The sequence below is a fragment of the Triturus cristatus genome, chromosome 3_1 (genome assembly GCF_964204655.1).
Source record: "Triturus cristatus chromosome 3_1, aTriCri1.1, whole genome shotgun sequence".
Classification (NCBI taxonomy): domain Eukaryota; kingdom Metazoa; phylum Chordata; class Amphibia; order Caudata; family Salamandridae; genus Triturus; species Triturus cristatus.
Genome location: NC_140583.1, coordinates 1,021,498,690 through 1,021,506,009, shown reverse-complemented (window position 1 = coordinate 1,021,506,009; position 7,320 = coordinate 1,021,498,690).

The window sequence follows — 7,320 nt, the reverse complement described above, 5'->3', positions numbered from 1 at the left end:
CTGAGTCAAAAGGTGACAAGTTGGGCCAAGAGTATCCACCGGAGACACTGTGCCCCTTACCTGAGTGACCACAGCAATGGGGCTCTAGTTATATCTGATTTTGGCCAAATGACAATTATGCGTGTATGATGAAGAAACACTACAACAGGAATTATGAACCAGAGCTGGGCTCTGTGGTCTGGAGGGACACATTGGATGACCCCTCTTTTACAGAGCATAACTACTGGCAGACCACTGAGCTGCAGTGGCCTTACAGTGAATTTCCCACTGGCCTCTTCTGTCTACAAATGGTCTTCCCTTGCTCAACAATCGCATCCCTCACTCCATCCATTTATGCATAGACATTGCATGTTTATAAGGTACAATGATAGCATGGATGAGCTTCGAGAGTAAGTTGTATAAGTGACTTCTGGTACATCAGGGTCCACATTAGAGCTTTTACTGTGAATGGTGTATGGGATTAAACAGCTAGAAAGCACCACTGAGGTCCTTGTAGTGGAACATACTCTACATGCAGTGTTTACCGAACTGTGGGCCACGATCTACTGGTGGGTCTCAAGCTGATTTTTCGTGAGTCGTGAAAGTTCAAACAATAAATAAAAATGTCTTTAAATTATTTTTCTTGTCACATCTGCTGTGCTTCAAAGATAAAGGTCAGAGGTCAGGCTATATGTTTTTTAATATGAGATTTGGTGTTTAAAACTCATTTAACTTTGCAGTCAGAGACAGAAAAGTATAGTAACTTTTGGGACAACCTTGCTAGGGTACAGAGAGTGTGAACTGATAGGCTGAAGGATCAGCGGCACCCCCCACCCCCCCCTTCATTAGGGCACAGGAGCTTCACCCTCCTGCTGCCACTGCAGCAACAGTGAAAAATAAAATGGTAAAAAATTAATTACCATTTTCTTTTAACTGCTCCCAGCCCGAGCAGTGTTTGGGGCGGGGCTGCTGCTGACTGGCAGTGGGGGAGTAGTGCTCACTCCACCAGTTTACTCTGTCCAGTCTCTTTCGCCCGCTGTCTTGCGAGGGCCAGGCTGACATGCGCAGTGTAAACCTCTCCGCTTTGCTATCTTAGACAGCTGGGTGGAGGGCAGGCACAGGCCCCCTGCTGGAGCATCTAGGCAGCCTGAACCAGCCAATCCTGGTGCTGCTCTCATGCTGCTCATCTGCAGCATGAGAGCAGCGTCAGGGCTTGGAGAGAGTTGGCTGAGGCTCCAGGAGGATTCGAGGTGAAGAGAAAGCGTAGGTAAGTATGTCTTTAAATTGTATTTATTGGCCCTAGACAGGCACTGTTAGAAACTCGCATTGCCTTCAGCCTTAATTTCGAAGCTCTCGGTCATGGCCCATTATAAAATCTGTTAATGAGCCATGATTGAGAGCTTTGGAATGTGAGTCTAAAGACATTGTGATTCATCACAGTGCCTGCCACTGGGTTTGGCACTGGCTCAACGACCTTCCACATTTAGGGTCACTGATCACCACTTTGTAGGAAGTCATTTTTTGGTAAAACACAACAAAATGTAAATACCTCAAAATAAACTGTACACATCCTGTAGTTAGGAAAGAAAAAAAGTAGTCCTTTTTTTAGGTCTCGCAAGAGACATTTTATATGTGGGATTTTCAAAGTGCTACCCACTGTTTTGGCTGGCCTAAACCTTGAGTGCACGATCACATGCACGTGCACAGCTGCTTCCACTCCCCCCTCCCTTCTCTATAGCTTTGGCTCCTTTGAAGCACTTCAAAGGGTCCGCTCCCCCGCCCCAAGCGCTCGCGCCCACGCTCCGCCGGGCTTGTTGACATTGTTGTGCACTCGTGCTTTCAGTTTTCCCTTTCTCCTCCCACCCTGCAAGTCTCTGTCTTGCTGCCCCCGCCCGACACCCCTCCCCACCGTCACCGCTGGTTTAAAAGGTAGGCTCCTTTCAGAGTTTTATTTTATTTATTGACATTGTTGTGCTTGTACGTTTGAAACCCAAGTATGGAGTTTCCCCAATCCATCTTGCCAGAACGCATGCCTTCATTTCACCGACCACCTCCCGCCCGTCGCTCTATTTGTTATTCATATGTTCACAGTGTGATTTACGATTTTTTTAATTTACTTGAAATGTTTTGTTTGTGGCGCTGCCTTTCTGCCCTCTGTGCCACTCGTTTTTTAGGTCTCGCAAGAGACATTTTATATGTGGGATTTTCAAAGTGCTACCCACTGTTTTGGCTGGCCTAAACCTTGAGTGCACGATCACATGCACGTGCACAGCTGCTTCCACTCCCCCCTCCCTTCTCTATAGCTTTGGCTCCTTTGAAGCACTTCAAAGGGTCCGCTCCCCCGCCCCAAGCGCTCGCGCCCACGCTCCGCCGGGCTTGTTGACATTGTTGTGCACTCGTGCTTTCAGTTTTCCCTTTCTCCTCCCACCCTGCAAGTCTCTGTCTTGCTGCCCCCGCCCGACACCCCTCCCCACCGTCACCGCTGGTTTAACAGGTAGGCTCCTTTCAGAGTTTTATTTTATTTATTGACATTGTTGTGCTTGTACGTTTGAAACCCAAGTATGGAGTTTCCCCAATCCATCTTGCCAGAACGCATGCCTTCATTTCACCGACCACCTCCCGCCCGTCGCTCTATTTGTTATTCATATGTTCACAGTGTGATTTACGATTTTTTTAATTTACTTGAAATGTTTTGTTTGTGGCGCTGCCTTTCTGCCCTCTGTGCCACTCGTTTTTTAGGTCTCGCAAGAGACATTTTATATGTGGGATTTTCAAAGTGCTACCCACTGTTTTGGCTGGCCTAAACCTTGAGTGCACGATCACATGCACGTGCACAGCTGCTTCCACTCCCCCCTCCCTTCTCTATAGCTTTGGCTCCTTTGAAGCACTTCAAAGGGTCCGCTCCCCCGCCCCAAGCGCTCGCGCCCACGCTCCGCCGGGCTTGTTGACATTGTTGTGCACTCGTGCTTTCAGTTTTCCCTTTCTCCTCCCACCCTGCAAGTCTCTGTCTTGCTGCCCCCGCCCGACACCCCTCCCCACCGTCACCGCTGGTTTAACAGGTAGGCTCCTTTCAGAGTTTTATTTTATTTATTGACATTGTTGTGCTTGTACGTTTGAAACCCAAGTATGGAGTTTCCCCAATCCATCTTGCCAGAACGCATGCCTTCATTTCACCGACCACCTCCCGCCCGTCGCTCTATTTGTTATTCATATGTTCACAGTGTGATTTACGATTTTTTTAATTTACTTGAAATGTTTTGTTTGTGGCGCTGCCTTTCTGCCCTCTGTGCCACTCGTTTTCCATCTTTTTTTGTTCCTTTCTGCCCTCTGCTCCTCTCGTTTTTGTGCCCGTCTGCCCTCTGTTCCACTCTCGTTTTTGTGCCCTTCTGCCCTCTGTTCCACTCGTTTCCCACTTTTTTGTTCCTTTCTGCCCTCTGCAACTCTCGTTTTTGTGCCCTTCTGCCCTCTGTCCCACTCTCGTTTTTGTGCCCTTCTGCCCTCTGTTCCACTCGTTTTTTTGTGCCTTTCTGCCCTCTGCTCTTCTCGTCTTTTGTGCCCTTCTGCCCTCTGTGCCACTCGTTTTTGTGCCTTTCTGCCCTCTGTGCCTCTCGTTTTCCACTCTTTTTTTGTGACTTTCTGTCCTCTGTTCCACTCGTTTCCCTCTTTTTTTGTGCCTTTCTGCCCCTCTCGTTGTTTGTGCCCTCTGTTCTACTCGTTTTTTGTGCCCTTCTGCCCTCTGTGCCACTCGTTTTTCCTCGTTTTTTGTGCCTTTCTGCCCTCTGTTCCACTCGTTTTCCCTCTTTTTGTGCCTTTCTGCCCTCTGTTCCACTCGTTTCCCTCTTTTTTGTTCCTTTCTGCCCTCTGCAACTCTCGTTTTTGTGCCCTTCTGCCCTCTGTCCCACTCTCGTTTTTGTGCCCTTCTGCCCTCTGTTCCACTCGTTTTTTTGTGCCTTTCTGCCCTCTGCTCTTCTCGTCTTTTGTGCCCTTCTGCCCTCTGTGCCACTCGTTTTTGTGCCTTTCTGCCCTCTGTGCCTCTCGTTTTCCACTCTTTTTTTGTGACTTTCTGTCCTCTGTTCCACTCGTTTCCCTCTTTTTTTGTGCCTTTCTGCCCCTCTCGTTGTTTGTGCCCTCTGTTCCACTCGTTTTTTTGTGCCCTTCTGCCCTCTGTGCCACTCGTTTTTCCTCGTTTTTTGTGCCTTTCTGCCCTCTGTTCCACTCGTTTTCCCTCTTTTTGTGCCTTTCTGTCCTCTGTTACACTCGTTTTCCCTCTTTTTTTGTTCCTTTCTGCCCTCTGCTCCTCTCGTTTTTGTGCCCTTCTGCCCTCTGTTCCACTCGTTTTTGTGCCCTTCTGCCCTCTGTTCCACTCGTTTTTTTGTGCCTTTCTGCCCTCTGCTTCTCTCGTCTTTTGTGCCCTTCTGCCCTCTGTGCCACTCTTTTTTGTGCCTTTCTGCCCTCTGTGCCACTCGTTTTCCACTCTTTCTTTTGTGCCTTTCTGTCCTCTGTTCCACTCGTTTCCCTCTTTTTTTTTTTGTGACTTTCTGCCCTCTGGTCCTCTCGTTGTTTGTGCCCTCTGTTCCACTCGTTTTTTTGTGCCCTTCTGCCCTCTGTGCCACTCGTTTTTCCTCGTTTTTTGTGCCTTTCTGCCGTCTGTTCCTTTCGTTTTTCTGTGCCCTTCTGCGCCACTCGTTTTTTCCCCTTTTGTGCCGCTTTTGCCCTCTGTCCCACTCGTTTCCCCACCGCTGTGCCCCCTGTGGACCCCTTCCAACACTACATATTCACCAAAGGATTGTGTGTGTGGGGCTCGGTGTGTGTGCGTGTGCGTGTGTGTGTGTGTGTGTGTGTGTGCACGCGTGTGCGTGTGTGGTGTGTGTGTGTGTGTGTGTGTGTGTGTGTGTGTATAGATGCAATAGGTCTCGCCTTTGCTAAAGCTATTGGCATTGTAAATGACTATGCCATTTATCTGTTTTAAAAACCAACCCATAAATAAAAAAGTTTGTCGTTTACAATACCAATAGCTCCAATTTATGCAAAAGGCGAGACCATTGCATTGTAAATGCTTTTTTTGATAATTCAGTAACTTATCAATGGTTTGCAACACCAACTGGTGTTACAAACCAAGCCATTGATACATCGTGTTTCACAATTGCGAGGGAAGCCCCTTTGATGCCCATTGCTATCGGCAATTCAGAAAGAGTCAGTAAAACCATTTTACAGTCTGGAAATGCTTTAATGAATTGTTGGCATAAACTCTGCGATTCTGAAAAAAATGCAAAATGGCTTTGTACATCAGGCCCTTAGTTCTCTTCTAATGAGACTCTGAAAGACCGTTGAAATAAAGCCTCTCAGAAGTGCCTCTTTGATATCAAGCCGACACCCTTATAATATGTTCTGTCTATGCTAAACCCAGACCACACCCAGAAACTACTGGATTCATCATAACACACCTGGACTGAGCCTCTTCTTTCTAATCTAAAGCGGGGCGCAAATTGAACTCTTATTTAGATTCTGGCATGCAGTACAACATGAATGCAATAGATTGCAAAATCTCATCTTTCACCACAAAAATGGTTTGCATGTGCAGACGTCAGACACGGTCTACTTGAAGACTAGCTTTAGAAAAAAGCTGGTGTGCTGTACCATTCTCTCAGGGCAGCAGGGACATTAATCCACCCTGGGTAATACCTTAGTAGTGGGAATCCAAGCCAGCCTGCTGCTTCTAAAGTGTTAACAGAGGCAGATGCTCCTCTCCCCCACATGAAAGTACAACATGAGTACTCCTGCCAAATTCACAGCACTGTCTCCTTTTCAATTTTTAATAAATGGCAGTAGGTACAGATTGACATTAACAAAGATAAATACTGAATGGGCCTAATCTGTTTATTTACATAAACCCGAAATATCACAGGTACAAACCCACCACTCAAAGATTTTCTAGTTAACGACCGATGCACGTGATTGTCAAGAGTACTTATACATCAAGAAGTGCAAAAATGCTCTTAGTCAGAGGAGGAAAGAGAAAGCAGCATTCTGGTACTTTACGTTTCTAGCCTTATTTTACAAATGCCAACACCGAAGAGTCTTTATGTATCAAGGTCCAAAGGTGGTGAAAGCATTGTGCTTTGCCAACCAACAGGGAAAGGACAATCAGAATATCATTGATGCTAGAATGGTAAGCTGCATCTGTCAAAGTGATTGAAGAGCTGTAGCTGAAGAAAAGTAGGGTTTGACCCCCCTTATCATTTGGTTTCTGCACATTTTACACTCAGATTCCATGAGTAGATGGAAAGCTGCAGACAAATTTATCACCACCATCGGGACCGTGCCCAAATAACAGTGACCTGTAATAATGCCTACACATATACGCTCTCATATGAATGTTCCAGGGAAGCTAAAAGCAGTAGCTGTTGCTTGGATATATTTAGGACAACCAGGGTATTTGAAACAGATGATGCAACCTGGGTCTGTTAAGATAGCACACCTTTTTTAACCACACCTTTAAACTACATCAGAAGGTCAAACAGGTCCACCAAGGCCACCTTGACAACTACAATTCCTGGTGGCATCTAAGCTATCTGTGAACCTGGAGACCCTGTGTACAAGTCTAAGCCACGATACAGCGTAGAGGAAGTTAAATCAAGAAAGAAAGGCAGATGTAAACCAGCATTTGCAATGCTATAGGTCTCGCATTATAAAAGTGTGAGCATCTGGCATTGCTAAGAATAATGCAACACTAGCTATTGGCTTTTTAAATGATAAATAAATGCCATTATGTGTTTGTTTTATAAAATAGATTAAAAAAGGCATTGTCATGAACAATGCCAATAGCTTAAACTTTTGCAAATGCGAGACCTATTGCATTGCAAATGCTTGTTGTAACTTTGAAGTGTGATGCAAGCAAAGATTTTAATAAGATCAAAACAGATCAAGACACTTTAATTGGTGATGCACAAATTATAAATATTCACTTTAACCTGATTTCTACACATTATCGTTTGTGTGTAATATACTTTTATCAGGAAAACTAAATGTATGTGCAAATAGAGGCTATTTCAATGGAAAGTGTGCTGCCTGTAAAGGACTGTACTCTACCTCAAGCTGCTAAAGTTACATGAACAAATTACCCACCTCATTGCCACTAAAGCTAGGTGGGTTGTAAAAGTTTGTCATTCGTGGTTGTGGTTCTAAAATGTTTGGGAAGGACTGCCCTATAGTGCGAAAGGAGGGGGGCCCATGCTTCCAAGGAGGTCTAAGGTAAGTCTCTGCCTTTGTCCTGCTCCTTCGTTCCCTAGTGGTGGCAGTCAGAACTCTCCCTCCCCTGAAACCTCAATCCTGTTGACATTA